This window comes from Aotus nancymaae, unplaced genomic scaffold (assembly GCF_030222135.1).
Source record: "Aotus nancymaae isolate 86718 unplaced genomic scaffold, 86718_ANA_hifiasm-v0.15.2.pri h1tg000033l, whole genome shotgun sequence".
Taxonomy (NCBI): Eukaryota; Metazoa; Chordata; class Mammalia; order Primates; family Aotidae; genus Aotus; species Aotus nancymaae.
The window spans coordinates 2211569-2231368 of NW_026988447.1; the positions used below are offsets into that span (position 1 = coordinate 2211569).

Consider the following 19800-nt stretch of genomic DNA (forward strand, 5'->3'; position numbering starts at 1 on the left):
GAAACCCTGTCTCTACTAAAAATACAAAAAATTAGCTGGGTGTGGTGGCGCGTGCCTGTAATCCCAGCTACTCAGGAGGCTGAGGCAGGAGAATTGCCTGAACCCAGGAGGCGGAGGTTCCGGTGAGCCGAGATCGCGCCATTGCACTCCAGCCTCGGTAACAAGAGAGAAACTCCATCTCAAAAAAAAAAAAAAAATTTCTCCTATTCTTCTCATCCTCATGTTGCTCTTTCTCTTCTAATAAAATACCTGTCTACATACTTCATATTTGATGTGTTAATCCATCATTTTATGCATTAGAATGGTGTCGGATATGAGGATGCTAGTATGGCTAACTTTTGTCCTATAGTAAACAGCCTTAAAAAATTGTGCCTAGTTTTTGGAAGCTTCTCTTTTTTTAAATCATCAGTCAGAAGTAATTTAGAAAGTAAATATTCTTCTATGAAATTTTATACTCCATATTAGGGCAACATGTCATGTTTCTCTCTAGAGAGAGACATACAAACTTGGGAAAGCTAAAAGTATTCTCCCTAATTAATGGACTTGCTTTGGGAAGTAATCCAGGTTTTGTGCACACTACATGATAAAGGAATTAGGAAAAGACATTTAATGGTTTCCAGCTAATCAAAAGTGGCACTTAGACTTATTATAGAGGACCAGTGTTCAACTTCTTTTTTTTTTTTTGAGATGCAGTCTTACTCGTTCTCACAGGCTGGAGTGCAGTGGGACATTCTCAGCTTACTGCAACCACCAACTCCCTGCTTCAAGTAATTCCCCTGCCCCAGCCTCCTGAGTAGCTGGAGTTACAGGCCCATGCCACCAGGTCTGGCTATTTTTTTTGCATTTTTAGTAGAGGCAGAGTTTCACCATGTCAGCCAGGCTGGTCTTGAACTCCTGACAGGTAATCTACCTGCCTTGGCCTCCCAAAATGCTGGAATTACAGGCATGAGCCACCACGCTCTGCCTCTGTTCAACTTTTTACCAATTTTCACTTGTGTATAAAAATGGAAGTTGCAGTTGGGTGCGGTGGCTCATGCCTATAATCCCAGCACTTTGGGAGGCTGAGGTGGGCGGATCACCTGAAGTCAAGAGTCTGAGACCATCCTGGCCAACATGGTAAAACCTGTCTCTACTAAAAATGCAAAAATTATCCTGGCATGGTAGTATGACCCTGTAATCCCAGCTGCTCTGGAGGCTGAGACAGAAGAATTGCTAGAACCCGGGAGGCGGAGGTTGTAGTGAGCTGAGATTGCGCCACTGCACTCCAGCTCGGGTGACAGAGCAAGACTCCATATCAAAAAATAAAAATTAAAACAGAAGTTGTGAATGAAACTTTCAATTATGGAACAAGAGTCTACAAGATTTGCCTTATTTAGCTCCACATCTTGCTCAATTGCAAAGCCGTTGCTATTTTTATTTGTCCTATCATATCCTAAGATAAATGTAAGGGCCTTTCAGTGTTGTTGGTGTTAGTTTCATCCCTATTAAAAGAAAAATTTTGACCCTGATCTTATCAGAATACATTGACTATCCAGTGAGAATGGACATCAAGTGGGCTTAGGCAATGTATGTGTGTGTGCGAGTGTGTGCATACGAGTAAGTTTGTGTGAGTGTGCATGTGAGAGTGTGTGTGTGTCTGTGTGCTGTAAATGGGTATGGGAGGGGGAAAATTCAGATTCACTGAATTGTAGGCCTCTTTCTTTGACCATCACGTCCTTAGTCATTTCCCTATATGGAATTCACATATGAAATATTGAGTTAATTTATAATTTAGATAATTTAAAAATAATAAGGTACTTGTTTTTTAGGACTAATACAGATTTCTAGAGATGTAAGAAGAAGAACCAATATCACTTCTGTATTTTAACGGACAAGGCAATGACAATGAGATGAAACGGTTCCCCCATCACCGCTTGGATCACTATGGGAAGGAGATGTAGTCAAGGCCTTTATTGAGAAGAGAAGTTTATTTCCCTTGTCATTCACCCAAGAGAATGTTAAAATTACATATCAAGCAAAGATCTGTCTTTAAAGGTGTTTTCATATTGATGTTCTTATGACTTTTTCAGTGTTTTCATGGGTTGTACTTAAACTTACAGACTTATAATTTTTCTCTCTTTTTTTTTTTTTTGAGACAGAGTCTTACTCTGTCTGCCAGGCTGGAGTGCAGTGATGTGATTTCGGCTCATTGCAATGTCTGTCTCCCGGGTTCAAGCAATTCTCCTGCCTCGGCCTTCCGACTAGCTGGGATTACAGATGCACACCACCACACCCAGCTAATTTTTATATTTTTAGTAGAGACAGGGTTTTGCCATGTTGACCCAAGCTGGTCTCAAACTCCTGACCTCAAGCTTTCCACCCACCTCGGCCTCCCAAAGTGCTGGGATTACAGGCGTGAGCCACCACACCCGAACTAATTTCTCTTTTAAAAGGCTCTTTTAGCTAAACTGAGTAAAGCATTTGAAATAGACTTAGCTATTGTCACAGAGTAGCCAACAAACATACTGACTTTAAAAATAATTCAACAAATCACTTTATATATCTCTTAATTACAAAAATGCTTATTAAGGCCACCAACACCGTTTTGTCATCAGATGCTTTCAAGAAGCTCAACTCTTCTAAAAGCATTAGCATTTCATGACTCAGAATAATCCAAACAGATTTAGCCATCCATCTGTGATTTTATTTCCAAAACTTTTCCATTTGATTAAATGGGCAATCAATGAATCTAGAAGTAGCTAATTACACAATGGTAGCGGTCAAACTAAAGATTAGATGTAAAACCACTTTTGGTTTTGCAGACAATAAGGCCTTCTCTTTCTCTCTCTGTCATGGAATCAAATTATTTTTGCCAAGGAAGATTCTTATGCCCCATAAATATTCTTCAAAGAGTAGCACTTTTGAACTCTGGAATGTGGCTAATAATATACACTGATTTTCTCCCAAGAGGACGAAGCCTGAACCTCTTTATTCCTTCTATGTACATTACATATTTTAACTCCTGCCACTAAATCAAGAAGAATTAAAACATTGAGATTTGCAGTGACACGACAGATATTTATTTTACCATGGATATCAGGTCAGAGGAGAGCACTAAAGACCCTATCCTCTCCAAACTATCTGTGGTAGCTGGTCCCAGGCAGACACCCCATTTAGCCAACTGCATGGCATGCACGCAGTATAGAAAACGCTTTATTGATGTTATTTACAGTGACATTTTGAGTGTGTCACAGGAATCATCATCCGCATGTTTCACATGGGAACGGAATTTGCCTTTTTGAAGGAATTCGGAGAACATCGCCTTATGCATTTCTTTCCTTCTTGATTTCCCTCTCTTTTCATTTTTTTTAATTTTTAGGCCTCTCATTTTACTTCAATAAAGAGAGTATAATGTAGTAGTTAAGAGCGCTGTATTCTGGAATCAGAAAGATCTAAGTGCAAATTTTAGCTCTGCTGCCTATTGACTGCATCCTTTAATTTCTTCTCAGAAACTGAGAATGAAGTCTGATTGGAGAAGGGCGAGGAATGAGTGATAATGCTTGTAAAGCACTCGGTGCTGGGCCTGTGAGCTAAACACTGCTTTGATTATCAGTGGCAGCCCTATTGCACTCAGAATGGCATTCAGGTAGCTGGTGAATGACATACTCAGTGGAGTGCAATCTTGCAGTGTATCCAGTTTCTTTATTATTGGTAACATGGCTCATTAGTCTCATTTCCTGCTGCCTGCTTCACCTGTCCTGGTGTAGGATGCGTAGGGAAGAACAGATTTGACGATAAGAAAAGGGAACAAAACACGGGAATTTTCATTTGGTGGCAGAAGTTACAGAGGCATGGCATCACACATCGAATTGGATGCCTTTAAGCATTCCACGATTTACGGGGTCCTTAACAGTCTTAGCACTTTGACTGTATATATTAATGATTAACTTTGAGAGAACTGACTTCAGTCCTGTGCCAGAAATGCAGTGTGTTAGAGAATAGTGAAACCTCTCTGAAACTCAGTAGTGTGACTTCTGTTTCCTCAATCTTGTTATTGCAAACACTCAGGTTCTCTTGCTGCTTCCCACAGTCAAGGCTTTTTTTTTTTTTAATTGCATTTTAGGTTTTGGGGTACATGTGAAGAACATGCAAGATTGTTGCATAGGTACACACATGGCAGTGTGATGTGCTGCCTTCCTCCCCGTACCTATATCTGGCATTTCTCCCCATGCTATCCCTCCCCGACTCCCCACCCCCCGCTGTTCCTCCCCTATTTCCCCTGACAGACCCCAGTGTGTGGTGCTCCCCTCCCTGTGTCCATGTGTTCTCAATGTTCAACACCCACCTATGAGTGAGAACATGCGGTGTTTGATTTTCTGTTTTTGTGTCAGTTTTTCTGAGAATGATGGCTTCCAGCTTCATCCATGTCCCTACAAAGGACACGAACTCATTGTTTTTTATGGCTGCATAGTATTCCATGGTATATATGTGCCACATTTTCCCTGTCCAGTCTATCATCGAGTCATGGCCTTTAATGTCTACCTTCACCATTTAGCAGGCATTTGACTTTGCAACAGCAAGCAGCATCTTAGTTCCTACATTTATCTTTTTACTTTTTTAAGTTAAAAAATTATATTTTGGAAACTCTAGTCTATCACCCAGACTAGAGTGCAATGACACCATCATAGCTTACTGTTGCCTTGAGCTCCTGGGCTCAAGCGATCCTCCCACTTCAGCCTCTTGAGTAGCTAGGATTACAGCTGCATGCTACCACATCCATCTAAGTTTTACTTTTTTTGTACAGATGGAGTCTTGCTATGTTGCCCAGGCTCGTCTATGAACTCCTGGCCTTTAGCAATCCACCCGCCTCAGCCTCCCAAAAGGCTGGGATTAGAGGCATGAGCCACTGCATCCAGCCTACTCTTTTGATGAATCAGTAAGATGTGGAGAGGTCTTAAATGCAAGGAAAGAGTGTGGTTGAATGTAAGAGAACACACGCACCTACACCTCCTATTGTATTTTAACATGCCTGGCTGGCTGGATTAGGCTGTCTTGAATGCCTCATTGAATGCAAGGCAATTGTGGACTCCTGCCTCTCTCTCTGCTGTTACAATCAAACCTCCTGGTTCCAGCAACTTGCTGATGATATAAATTCCAGGGCACAAAAACTCACACTTTTTATAATGGGTTTCAGGCCCATTACTGGTAATAATTTCGAATTGTTTGAATTCACGCCCCAAGAGAGAACTTTCTGCTTTTCATTAAATGTTGCTGAACAGGTGTTGAGCTCTGCAGAGTTTTTAATGTTTTCCAGTCTAGTCTGTGCTAAGTCACACTTAAAAATAAAATATTAGAGTTTCTCCCAAATTTCAATAGTCACACTAGTGAAAGGTTTAGATGAGCACACATTTTGCAACCTCTATTTCACATCATTTGGTTTGGATTTGAAAGACAAAATTATCTTCCGATGGAATAATGCGTGGAGATAAAAGGTTGGAAAAAATTACAGATTTGTCTGTATTACACATTTGGTTGCACAGTTCTGAGAACACCATTTTTTTTTTCTTTTTTTTCTGTTTTTACCACACCAAGATGTATCAAAAGCAAAGCTGCTCTGCTGGGAAATGTTTGAAGTAGATACATTTGTGCCTAGGAGATGGGAGGTAATTACAAGACAAATGACTCGCACATCCGGTAGATTCATGGAGGGTTAAACTAAATATTTCAAGCTGTTATTTGGTCTGTTTACTCATGTTTATATGAGGCTAACAACTTCCACTACAGCCTTTCAGGCAGTTGTTCCCAGGTGTCTCCTGTTTAGCTGTTGGGTTCATTTGAATTACTTTATGAGGAATATTTAGAACAGAGAGAGACGGGATGATCAAGGGTGATTCGAGCTTCTCACCACCTAGGGAGAATTCCCTGGTTCTACTGTTCTTCGCTGCAGCTGTGGTGTGAAGTGAGAGAATAAGACTGCCAGTGGCAAAAGTAAATTATTTTTTTAATGATTTCTATTGTAACAGGCTTGCTAGAAAATTTAAAGGAAGAGCTGAGTCACTGAAAGCCGTCTTCTTTGATTTTGGATACTAACAGATTTACTTTAAGTTCATTTTAATGGTTTTTTTATTGGCACATAATATTTGTACATATTTGTGGGGTACATGTAAAACTTTTATTACATACGTAGAATGTGTAAAGATCAAGCCAGGGCACTCAGCCTATCCATCACCATGAGCATGTATCATTTCTACGTGTTGAGAAAATTGCAAGTCCTTGCTTCTTACTTCTAACAAATTGTTGTTAATTATAGTCACCCTATTCTGCTATCAAATACTAGAACATATTTCTTCTATCTAGCTGTATGTTTTTGCCCATCTAAATGCTTTAGATGGTACAAAGTTTTTATTGAGACAACTAAAAACTTCTCTACATTTGGTGTAGATGATATTTGAGCAGGTGATTTTGGAGATATATATGAGAATGTTTTGATCCTTAGGAGATGTGTGTTGAGTGCCACGATGTCTAAAACTTATTTTGAAAAGTTCCAGCCAAAAATACAGAGATAAAGGAAATAGGATAAATTGTTAAAATATTGTTAAATCTAATTGTTCAGTAAGTGTGTGCTCCATGTACTTTTCTTTAAACTTTCCTGTATTTGTACATTTTTATAATAAAAACTTTAAAATAGGCCAGATGTGGTGGCTCATGCCTGTAATCCCAGCACTTTGGGAGGCTGAAGCAGGTGGATCATTTCAGGTCAGGAGGTTGAGACCAGCCTGGGCAACATGGCGAAACCCCATCTCTACTAAAAATACAAAAAATAGCTGGTTGTGGTGGCACATGTCTGTAATCCTAACTACTCAGGAGGCTGAGGCAGGAGAATTGTTTGATCCCAGGAGGTGGAGGTTACAGTGATTTGTGATTTTATGGTGGCACTCCAGCCTGGGCAATAGAGCAAGACTCTGTCTCACAAATAAATACATAAATAAATAAACTTGAGATTATAGATGTACGCTGAAGTCTTTTTTCCCTTAATAAAACTGAAACCAAACAAACAGAAAAACCCTAGCAAAAATCTTCTCTGGATTCTGTTTTCTCCTTCAACAAATCTTTTACCTTTTCTTCTGAAAATAATTAAGTCAGCTCTTACCAGCTTTAGATCCTTTTCTCCTGTTTGCTCTTCAATTTCCTGCAATATCATTACTGTCCGAAATCAACCTGGCAAAGCTCTCTTATAAACAAATCGAATGGCTTTTTCTGGCTTTTCCACTTATATCTCTTTTTAACTCAGTCATCTGACGTAGTTGAGTAAGACATCCTTGAGCTTTTCCCTTCCATGGCATCTATCATTTTTTTTCTGCTTCTCATTTATTACCCTCCACTTCAGTTTCCTTCGTTGCCCTGTGTGGTGAGCTGATAATGACCCTCAGGTATATTCACGTCCTAATCCCCAGAACCTGTGAATGTTACTTTCTATGACAAAAGAAACTTTGCAGATAAGATTAACGATCCTCAGAAGGGGAGATTATTTTGGATTAACCATTAGACAAGTTGCAGTCACAGTGGTCTTTATAAGGGGCTGCAGCAGTAGTCAGAGCTAGAGCAGGAGAAGGCAATGTGACAGCATACGCAGACATGGGAGTAGGTGCTTTGAAGTTGAAGGTGAGGCCTCAAACTAAGTAATATAGGTATGGCCACTAGAAGCTGGAAAGGACAAAGAAATGACTATCTCTTCAAAACCTCCAGAAGGAACAGGCTCTTTCCATACCTTGACTTTAGCCCACTAATGCTCATTTTGGACTTCTGACCTACAGAACAGTAAGATAATACATATTTATTATTTTTATTTATTATTATTTATTTATTTTTCAGATGAAGTCTTACTCTGTTGCTCAGGCTGGAGTGCAGTGATGTGATCTCGGCTCACTGTAGCCTCTGCCTCACAGGTTCAAGTGATTCTCCTGCCTCAGCCTCCTGAGTAGCTGGGATTATAGGCATGCGCCACCATGCCCAGCTAATTTTTTGTATTAGTAGAGACGGAGTTTCACCATGTTGACCAGGATCTCCTTTCTTTATATTTTCTCACTTGGAGATTTCACCTTCCCTCAAGGTTTCAACCATGACCAATGATTCCCAGGACTATCTTTCACAATCCACAGACTCACATCAACTCTCCATATTACCTTCTCCTTCCGTGTCTTGCAAGAAACTCAAACTCATTATCCTATAAGCTCTGTAAACGAGGATTCACCAGGAAGCTGATGAAGCTTAAGCTTCAGGTTTCTTCACTTGCACAAGTCTCTTTCAAGACTCTAGGCAGGTCCTAGAAATTTGCATTTGTTATTTAAAAATTATTTTTCTTTCCTTTTTTTCTTTTTTTGAGATGGAGTCTCACTCTGTCACTAAGCCAGAGTGTAATGGGGTGAGATCTCGCCTCACTGCAACCTCCGACTCCCTGGTTCAAGCAATTCTCCTGCCTCAGCCTCCCGAGTAGCTGAGACTACAGGCATGTGCCACCACACCCGGCTACTTTTTGTGTTTTTAATAGAGATGGGGTTTTACCATGTTGACCAGGATGGTCTCCATCTCCTGATTTCATGATCTACCCGCCTTGGCCTCCCAAAGTGCTGGGATTATAGACGTGAGCCACTGCACCTGGCCAGTTTTTTTTTGTTTGTTTGTTTTTTTGAGATGGAGTCCTACTCTGTCACCCAGGCTGGAGTGAAGTGTCATAATCTTGGCTAACTGCAAACCTTGCCTCCCAGGTTCAAGTGATTCTCTTGCCTCAGCCTCCCAAGTAACTTGGAGTAAAGGCATATGCCACTATGCCCCAGATAATTTTTTTGTATTTTTAGTAGAGATGGGATCTTGCCATGTTGCCAAGCTAGTCTTGAACTCCTGACCTTGGGTGATCCACCTTCCTCGGCCTCCCAAAGTGTGAGCCACCATTCCCAGCCTTAAAATTATTATTATTTTTTAATTGTACTTTAGGTTCTGGGATACATGTGCAGATCGTGCAGGATTGTTGCATAGGTACATACATGGCAATGTGGTTTGCTGCCTCAATCCCCCCCGTCACCTACATCTGGCATTTCTCCCCTTGTTATCCCTCCCCGACCTCCCCAACTAACCCCTGCTGTCCCTCCCTTGGCACCTCCCAACAGACACCAGTATGTGATGCTCCCCTCCCTGTGTCCATGTGTTCTGATTGTTCAACACCCACCTACGAGAGAGAACATGCGGTGTTTGATTTTGTGTTCTTGTGTCAGTTTGCTGACAATGATGGTTTCCAGATTCATCCATGTACCAACAAAGGACAGGAACTCATCGTTTTTTATGGCTGCATAGTATTCCATGGTGTATATGTGCCACATTTTCCTTGTTCAGTCTTTCGTCGATGGGCATTTGGGTTGGTTCCAGGTCTTTACTATTGTAAACAGTGCTGCAATGAACATATGTGTGCGTATGTCTTTATAATAGAATGATTTATAATCCTTTGGGTGTATACCCAGTAGTGGGATTGCTGGGTCAAATGGTATTTCTGGTTCTAGATCCTTGAGGAATTGCCACACTGTCTTCCACAATGGTTGAAAGAATTTACACTCCCAACAGTGTAAAAGCGTTTCTATTTCTCTACAGCCTCACCAGCATTTGTTGTTTGTTGACATTTTAATAATCACCATTCTGACTGATGTGAAGTTCTATCTCATTATGATTTTGATTTGTATTTCTCTAATGACCAGTGATGATGAGCATTTTTTCGTCTGTTTGTTGGCCTCATATATGTCTTCTTTTGAAAAGTGTCTGTTCATATCCTTCTCCCACTTTTGGATGGGTTTGTTTGTTTTTTTCTTGTAAATCTGTTTTAGTTCTTTGTAGATTCTGGATATTAGACCTTTGTCAGATGAGTAGATTGCAAAAATGTTTTCCCATTCTGTTGGTTGCTGGTTCACACTAATGACTGCTTCTTTTGATGTACAGAAGCTCTGGAGTTTGATTAGATTCCATTTGTCTATTTTGGCTTTTGTTGCCAATGCTTTTGGTGTTTCAGTCATGAAGTTCTTGCCTATGCCTATGTCCTGAATGGTTTTACCTAGGTTTTCTTCTAGGGTTTTTATGGTGTTAGGTCTTATGTTTAAGTCTTTAATCCATCTGGAGTCAATTTTAGTGTAAGGTGTCAGGAAGGGGTCCGGTTTCTGCTTTCTGCACACTGCTAGCCAGTTTTCCCAACGCCATTTATTAAACAGGGAATCCTTTCCCCATTGTTTGTTTTTGTCATGTTTGTCAAAGATCAGATGGTTGTAGATATGTGGCATTGCCTCCGAGGCCTCTGTTCCATTCCATTGGTCTATATCTCTGTTTTGGTACCAGTACCATGCTGTTTTGATTACTGTAGCCTTGTAGTATAGTTTGAAATCAGGTAGCATGATGCCTCTGACTTTGTTCTTTTTGTTGAGGATTGTCTTGGCTATGCGGGCTCTCTTTTGCTTCCATATGAAGTTTAAGATGGTTTTTTCCAGTTCTGTGAAGAAGGTCATTGGTAGCTTGATGGGGATAGCATCGAATCTATAAATTACTTTGGACAGTATGGCCATTTTCATAATATTGATTCTTCCTAACCACGAGCATGGAATGTTTCTTTGTTTGTTTGTGTCCTCTCATATTTCCTTGAGCAGTGGTTTGTAGTTCTCCTTGAAGAGCTCCTTCACATCCTTTGTTAGTTGTACTCCTAGGTATTTTATTCTCTTTGTAGCAATTGTGAATGGGTGTTTGCTCATGATTTGGCTATCTGCGAATCTGTAATTGGTGTATAGAAATGCTTGTGATTTCCGTACATTGATTTTGTATCCTGAGACTTTGCTGAAGTTGCTTATCAGTTTTAAGGAGACTTTGGGCTGAGATGATGGAGTCTTCTAAATACACAATCATGTGATCTGCAAATAGGGACAATTTGACTTCCTCCTTTTCTAACTGAATACTCTTTATTTCTTTTTCTCGCCTAATTGCTCTGGCTAGAACTTCCAATACTATACTGAATAGGAGTGGTGACAGAGGGCATCCTTGTCTAGTGCCAGATTTCAAAGGGAATGCTTCCAGGTTTTGCCTATTCAGTATGATATTGGCTGTAGGTTTGTCATAAATAGCTTTTCTTATTTTGAGATATGTTCCTTTGATACCTAGTTTATTGACAGTTTTTAGCATAAAGAGCTGTTGAATTTTGTCAAAGGCCTTCTCTGCATCTATTGAGATAATCATGTGGTTTTTGTCTTTGGTTCTGTTTATGTGGTCGATTACATTTATAGACTTGCTTATGTTGAACCAGTCTTGCATCAGTGGTATGAAGCTGACTTGATCGTGATGGATAAGCTTTTTGATGTGCTGTTGCAATCGGTTTGTCAGTATTTTATTGAAGATTTTTGCATCTATGTTCATCATGGATATTGGCCTGAAGTTTTCTTTTCTTGTTGAGTCTCTGGAGGATTTTGGTATCAGGATGACGTTAGTCTCATAAAATGATTTGGGAAGGATTCCCTGTTTTTGGATTGTATGGAATATTTTTAGAAGGAATGATACCAGCTCCTCTTTGTATATCTGGTAGAATTCATCTGTTAACCCATCTGGGCCTGGACTTTTTTTGGTTGGTAGGCTATTAATTACTGCCTCAACTTCAGCCCTTGTTATTTGTCTGTTCAAGGTTTCAACTTCTTCCTGGTTTAGGCTTGGGAGGGTGTTATGTCCAGGAATTTATCCATTTCTTCCAGGTTTACTGGGTATATGTGCATAGAGTTGTTTGTAGTAATCTCTGATTGTAATTTGTATTTCTGTGGAGTCTGCGGTGATATCCCCTTTATTGTTTTTTATTGCATCTATTTGATTCTTCTCTCTTCTCTTTTTTATTAATCTGGCCAGTGGTCTGTCTATTTTGTTGATCTTTTCAAAAAACCAGCTCCTGGGTGTATTGATTTTTTGAAGGATTTTTTGTGTCTCTATGTCCTTTAGTTCTGCTCTGATCTTAGTTATTTCTTGTCTTCTGCTAGGTTTTGAGTTTTTTTTTTTTTATCTTGCTCCTCTCGCTCTTTCAATTTTGATGATAGGGTGTGGATTTTAGATCTTTCCTCGCTTCTCATGTGGACATTTATTGCTATAAATTTTCCTCTAGACGCTGCTTTAAATGTATCCCAGAGATTCTGGTACGTTGTGTCTTTGTTCTCCTTGGTTTCAAAGAACATCTTTATTTCTGCCTTCATTTCCTTGTTTATCCAGTTGTCACTCAGGAGCCAGTTGTATTGTTTCCATCAAGTTGTGCAGTTCTGAGTTAGTTTCTTAATTCTGAGTTCTAATTTCATTGCGCTGTGGTCTGAGAGACTGTTTGTTATGATTTCCTCAGCATTTGCTGAGGAGTGATTTACTTCCAGTTATGTGGTCAATTTTAGAGTAGGTGCCATGCAGTGTTGAGAAGAATGTATATTCTGTGGATTTGGGGTGGAGATTTCTGTAGGTGTCTATTAGGTCTGCTTGGTCCAGATCTGAGTTCAAGTTCAGGATATCCTTGTTAATTTCCTGTCTCATCGATCTGTCTAATATTGACAGCAGAGTGTTAAAGTCTCCCACTATTATTGTGTGGGAGTCTAAGTCTCTTTGTAGGTCATTAAGAATTTGCTTTATGTACCTGGGTGCTCCTGTATTTGGTGTGTATATATTTAGGATCGTTAGTTCTTCTTGATGCATTGATCCTTTTACCATTATGTAATGCCCTTCTTTGTCTTTTTGATCTTTGTTGGTTTAGAGTCCATTTTCTCAGAGACTAGGATTGCAACTCCTGCTTTTTTTCTGGATCTCCATTTGCTTGATAAATCTTCTTCTATCCCTTTATTTTTAGCCTATGTGTGTTCTTGCATGTGAGATGGGTTTCCTGAATACAGCACACTGAAGGGTTTGGGCTTTTTATCCAATTTGCCAGTCCGTGTCTTTTGAATGGGGCATTTAGTCCATTTACATTTAAGGTTAATATTGTGATGTGTGAATCTGATCCTGCCATTTTGATGCTAGCTGGATGTTTTGCCCATTAGTTGACACATTTTCTTCATTGTGTCAATGGTCTTTACCATTTGGTATGTTTTTGGAGTGGCTGGTACTGGTTGTTCCTTTCCTTGTTTAGTACTTCTTTCAGGAGCTCTCATAAGGCAGGACTGGTGGTGATGAAATCTATCAGCAATTGCTTGTCCATAAAGAATTTTCTTTCTCCTTCACTTATGAAGTTTAGTTTGGCTGGATATGAAATTCTAGATTGAAAGTTCTTTTCTTTAAGGATGTTGAATGTTGGTCCCCATTCTCTTCTTGCTTGTAGGGTTTCTGCCGAGAGATCTGCTGTGAGTCTGATGGGCTTCCCTTTATGGATAACCCAATCTTTCTCTCTGGCTGCCCTTAGCATTTTCTCCTTCATTTCAACCCTGGTGAATCTGACAATTATGTGCCTTGGGGTTGCTCTTCTTGAGGAATATCTTTGTGGTGTTCTCTGTATTTCCTGGACTTGAATGTTGGTCTGCCTTGATAGGTTAGGGAAGTTCTCCTGGATAATATCCTGAAGCGTGTTTTCCAGCTTGCATTCATTCTCTCCGTCACATTCAGGTACATCTATCAAATGTAGATTAGGTCTTTTTACATAATCCCATATTTCTTGGAGGCTTTGTTCATTTCTTTTCACTCTTTTCTCTAATCTTGCCTTCTCGCTCTATTTCATTGAGTTGATCTTCAGTGTGTGATATCCTTTCTTCTGCTTGGTCAATTCGGCTATTGAAACTTGTATATGCTTCACAAAGTTCTTGTGCTGTGTTTTTCAGCTCCATCAAGTCATTTATATTCTTCTATAAGCTGTTTATTTTAGTTAGCATCTCATCTAACCTTTTTTCTAGGTTCTTAGTTTTTTTGCATTGCCTGGCTCCCTCTCTCAGCCCCCTCCCTTTCAGTTGAATAGGCGGCTCTGTCTCCCAGGCATTCCAGGCGCCAGTCCAAATGGCCACCCAGACTTGTGTCAGTTTCCGTGTGCCAACTAGGCACTGGCTGAAACTGCCACGCTCAAAACCTGTGGCTCTTTTTGGCCCGGGAATCTCCTGGTCTGTGGGCAGTGAAAACTTGTTTGGAAATACGGTGAGCACTCACCCTCTGCTCTGTTCTCGCTGGGAACTTTACTCCAGAGCTGTTCCTATTTGGCCATCTTGGATCCTCCCTTAAAATCTTATTTATAGTAAAATTGTCCATGGTCATAAAGGCAGTAAGTTGCCTTTTACTCCATAGTCACAGAAACAAATCCAGCATTTGGGTATCCTGAAGGTTGTACAATTGCATGTACCTGACATGCAGTAGGTTGTTAATGATTCTAGCAATGTTATCTTCAGATGCTGCATTTTGGTTAATAGCATCAAAATCTTGCCTTTCAAAAGTTAGTGACTTCATAGTAATCCTTGATACTTCTCATATCCATTTCTTACATTTAAGCCAGAAAGCCCTATTGGTTTTACCTTTCTTAATTCCCTCAACTTTGGTGTCACCATATCTTATCACTTCAATCTTTGAGTTTTTTCAGGTTTTCATCATTTATTTCTTGATGTATTCTAGTAGTCAACTCTTTTTTTCCTGTGCTCATCTACTTCATCCAGTGTCATCTGTTTGCTGCTGACAAATAGGTCTTCCTAAAGGCAAAATGTAATCAGACCTCAACAGCTTAGTGCTTTGCAATGTGGAATCTATTGCCCAATTTAATTGACAATAAAGTCTCTAGAGATGAGTGAACTAACAAGCATGATAGTCATTGATTATTAGAGCTTCTGTGCCAGGCATGTTTTGCCCAGAATGTACTTTCTTAATTTAAATTTTATTCCTTCAGATAGAGTTTTCCTATACATCATTGCTTAAATGTTAATCTTTATTTATCTTGGTTATGGGTTTGTTAGTTTACTTGTTTATAATCTTTGTTGAACTGGAATGTAGCTCTGTGAAGAGAAGGAGATTTTTTTTTTCTTTTTCCAACTCTTATTCACTGATATATCTCCAGCGCTTAGCACTGAATTTGGTAAAAAAAAAAGCAGAAGCTCACTGAATATTTTCTGAGTAAAAGTGCTAGGCTAGGATATTAAAAACTAATAAATAAGTCAATCCATAACACCGTTGCTATCACATTTATTTAATAAAAGAAGTGATATTATAATACCAAACATAGGAAGATCACGATTGCACAATAAAGAACATTTAAAAAATGGAGTCAAATTAACTTCATTAAAAAATTCTGGTCCAGCACAATGGCTCACGCCTGTGATCCCAGCACTTGAGGAAGCAAAGGCAGCAGATCACTGGAGCTCAGGAGTTCAAGGCCAGCCTGGGCAACATAGTGAGACCCCATCTCTACACAAAATACAAAAAAAATAGCCAGGTGTGGTGGTGCATGCCTGTGGTCCCAGCTACATGGGAGGTTGAGGCAGGAGGATTGCTTAAGCCTGGGGGTGGAGGTTTCAGTGAGCCAAGATTGCACCACTCTACTCCAGCCTGGGTGCTGGGTGGCAGAGCGAGATCTTGCCTCAAAAAAAATTCCTACATTACTCTTATCTTCTTTTTCTTTTCCTTTTGTGAGATGGAGTCTTACTCTGTTGCCAGGCTGGAGTGCAGTGGTGTAATCTTAGCTCACTGCCACCTCCGCCTCCTGGGTTGGAGCAGTTCTCCTGCCTCAGCCTCCTGAGTAGCTGGGACTACAGGTGCATGCCACCACACCCAGCTAATTTTTGTGTTTTAGTAGAGATGGAGTTTCACCATGTTGGCCAGGCTGGTCTCGATCTCCTGAACTTGTGATCCTCCCGCCTTGGCCTCCCAAAGTGCTGGGATTATAGGTGTGAGCCACCGTGCCCGGCCCATTGTTCTTGTTTTTGAACTTATGATGAAAACATTTCCTCATATCTAGCTCCACAGCTGTCATCAAGAAGTGCTTTTGAAAGTCTAGTCCTTTGCTCTTTCCTGAAAGTGTCGTGTGCTAAAATAATTCTAGTAAGTTGCTGGTACAGAGCACACAGTAGGCCCATAACACGCGTTCACCGTTGCATTTATTTTATGTATTTCTTTGTACTTGAGCACAAGCTTTGCCTCCAGACTTCTCTCCTCCAGCCTACCTCAAAGTTTGATTTGCAGCTCAAATGTCAGTTGTTCTACTAGGCTTTCCTGTGTATCCTTGGGTAATACGAGTCTATGACATGTTATTAATACCCATAGTTTTTTGTTTTTTTCAGAGACAGGGTCTTACTTTGCTACCTTGTTGCCTAGGCTGGGGAGGAGTGTTGTGATGACAGCTCATTGCAGCCTCAAACTCCCAGGCTCACTGATCCTTTTGCCTCAGCCTCCTGATTAGCTAGGACTTCAAGTGTGTGCGGCCTCACTCTGCTACTTTGTTATTTTTATTTTTTATAGAGACAAGTCTTGCTATGTTGCCAAGGCTGGTCTCCAACTCCTGGCCTCAAGCAATCCTCCTGCCTTGACCTTGCAAAGTACTGGGATTACATGTGTGAGCCGCTGTGCTCAGCAATACCCTTGTTTTTACACTTACTATGGTTGAACTATAATTTGTATTTTAAAAATTTATTTCTGGGCCGGGCACGGTGGCTCACGCCTGTAATCCCAGCACTTTGGGAGGCCGAGGCAGGCAGATCGTGAGGTCAGGAGATCGAGACAACCCTGACCAACATGGTGGAACCCCGTCTCTACTGAAAAATACAAAAATATCAGCCGGTCGTGGTGGTGCGTGCCTGTAGTCCCAGCTACTTGGGAGGCTGAGGCAGGAGAATTGCCTGAAACCGAAAAACGGAAGTTGCAGTGAGCCGGGATCATCGCGCCATTGCACTCCGGCCTGGCCGTGGAGTGAGACTGTCAAAAAAAAAAAAAAAAAAAAATTCCTTAAATTGAATATTCCATTATAGGAGGAAGGTGTTTTACTATTAGGAGTTCTGTCAGCATTTGAGGAGTGGATACCCTAGGCCACAAATTTAATCTGACTTTGTTTGCTCAAGAGATTTGACTAATCTGAATTGGGTAGTGTGTAACAACAGCTATACGCCAATTCTACTGGAAACACTTTATATACGTAATCTTATATAACCCTCACTTCTGTAAGACTAGATACTGTTTCACCCACATATTAGAGATGAAGATAAAAATGATTCAGAAAGTTTAAATTTAACTTGAATGAAGTCAAATCAGTGGCAAAGATGAGTTTAGAAAGCAGATCTTTCTGACTCTTGCTTAGACACTGTAATATAATGTTGTGTAGACCTGCACTATCTTAGCCAGACAACAGGCACTAGCCACATCTGCCTGTTTAGCACTCGAAACATGGCTACCTCCAATTGTGATATGCCATAAATATAAAATACATGCTAAAATTTGAAGATTGTGTATTTTAAAATGAATGTAAAATATATTTATTAATAGACAATTTTTCAATTTGATTATATGTTGAAAGATAATGCTTAAATATATTACATGAATAAAATATATTATTAAAATTAATTTTACCTTTTTTTAATTTTTTTAATGCTGATTCTAGACAATTTTAAATTGCACATGTGGTTTGCATTATATTTCTATTGGGCAGCAGTGGCGTAGACTGCTGCTTTTTAAACTGTGGGTTGGGACCTACTAGGAAATCCAAAATCAATACAATGTGCCACAATCAGAGATTTAAAAAATTTTTAAACCAGCCAGGCACCGTGACTCAGGCCTGTAATCCCAGCACTTTGAGAGGCTGCGGCGGGCAGATCACCAGTTCAAGAGATGGAGACCATCCTGGCCAACATGGTGAAACTCTGTCACTACTAAAAATACAAAAATTAGTTGGGCATGGTGGCACACACCTGTAGTCCCAGCTACTCAGGAGGCTGAGGCAGGAGAATTGCTTGAACCCGGGAGGTAGAGGTTGCAGTGAGCCAAGATTGCACCAGTGAACTCCGGCCTGGTGACAGAGCAAGACTCTGTCTCAAAAAAATATATATTTTTTAAACCGGATGGATTAGAACAGAACAGAATGGACTAGAAAAGAAGATTGAGTGTATCATGTGTAGTAAGGTAAACTCTGTTTGGTGAAACTTGTTTCAGTGGTTGGGCATGGTGGCTCCTGCCTGTAATCCCAATACGTAGGGAGGCAGAGGCAGGAGGATAGCTTTAACCCTGGACTTTTAGACCAACCTGGTCAATATAGCAAGACCCCATTTCCACCAAAAAAAAGAAAAAGCTTGTTTCAATTATAGACATGTATTTGCAATAGCCATAATGTGAAATGTATTTCTAACCTTCTCTCCTTTCATACAACACAATGTGAAATGTATTTCTTAGTGTGAATCTCTGTCATAAAACTTGGAAAACAAATGGTATAGATAGCCATAGTCTGTTTTGTTCATATATAGAGTCCATTTCCATTAGAAAACATTTTCAACTTTCTCAAAGTTATTTATTTCCATTTTCAGAATCACTCTAGGGTTCTGGATGGAATATGTTTCTGGGATTTTGCTGTCAATCCTTTAGCCTCCATGATAGTTTTCCTAGACTGTCACCCATCATTTCTTTACTTTCCTTCTTATGCAGCAAATTCCATGATTTATCACTTTAATAGCGCCTTTGCACACAGTCCATTGCGTCTCTTGCTTTGACACATAGCCCTGGCAAAACGCTAACTCTGGTTAAAGCCTCTCATCTACTCATGCACCTGCCTGTCATTGGAGACTAACACACAGCCTTGCTGCATGGTCTCACTTGCCCTTCGTACTGCTCTGCGATCCTACTATGTCTCCCTAGCCAGTGGTTGTCTAACATGCATCAGAACCACATGTGTTTTATACAGATTGCTGGACCCTACCATGAGTTTCTGATTCAGTAGGCATGTTGGCTATCTAGTACTGTATAATAAATTAACTAAAAACTTAGCAGTTTACAATGAACTTTAAAAAGTACAATCTCGCCATTTCTGAGGGTCAGGAATCTGGAAGAAACTCCGCTTAGTAGTTGTGGCTTAGGATACTTGGTGAAGTAGCAGTGAAGAGGTTGGCTGGGCTGTAGTCATCAAAAGGCCTGGGGATGCACTCTCAGACTTACAGGAATGGCTGTTGGCCAAAGCCATGTGGGCTTTGCCACATGGGCCTCTCTAGGCCAGCTGGTTTTGTAGAGAACAAGTGATAAGAGAGAGAAACATACAGAGAGAGAGAGGTGTAAAGGCAGAGGCTGCAAGCTTTTAAAAAAGGCAGAGGCTGCAAGCTTTTAAACCTCTGTCTTACTCTGTTGGTTGCGTAGACCAATCCTGGTACAATGCAGGATGAGACTACACAAGGGCGGGGGTAGACTACACTACCAGGAGGCAGGGACCTTTGGGGGCAGGGTCTACCAAGGGCAGGATGAGAATACACAAGGGCGTGAATACCAGGAGGCAGGGACCATTGGGGGCAGGGTCTACCAAGGGCAGGATGAGACTACACTACCAGGAGGCAGGGACCATTGGGGGCAGGGTCTACCAAGGGCAGGATGAGACTACACTACCAGGAGGCAGGGACCATTGGGGGCCATCTTAGAGGATGACCACCACAATTGCCTAAGGTGGGGACTGAGAACTTGCATTTTTTAGCAAGTTTCCAGGGGGATGCTGATGCAGTTGGTCTAGGGATCACACTTTGAGATTTACTAACCTGGTCCATTCACTCTCCTACTCTGAAGACCAATGGTTTCAAACCGCCATCCATTAAGACTTGGAAGCTTGAGTGATTTTAAGGTAATCAGTTTTCCTATTCACAATTTCCATAT

The 19800-nt window shown here is 40.5% G+C and overlaps 1 pseudogene; it reads right to left on the reverse strand.

The window, feature by feature from the left end:
* Positions 1-18229: 18229 nt before the first annotated feature.
* Positions 18230-18324, reverse strand: LOC135277867 (U6atac minor spliceosomal RNA; annotated as a pseudogene).
* Positions 18325-19800: the final 1476 nt, after the last annotated feature.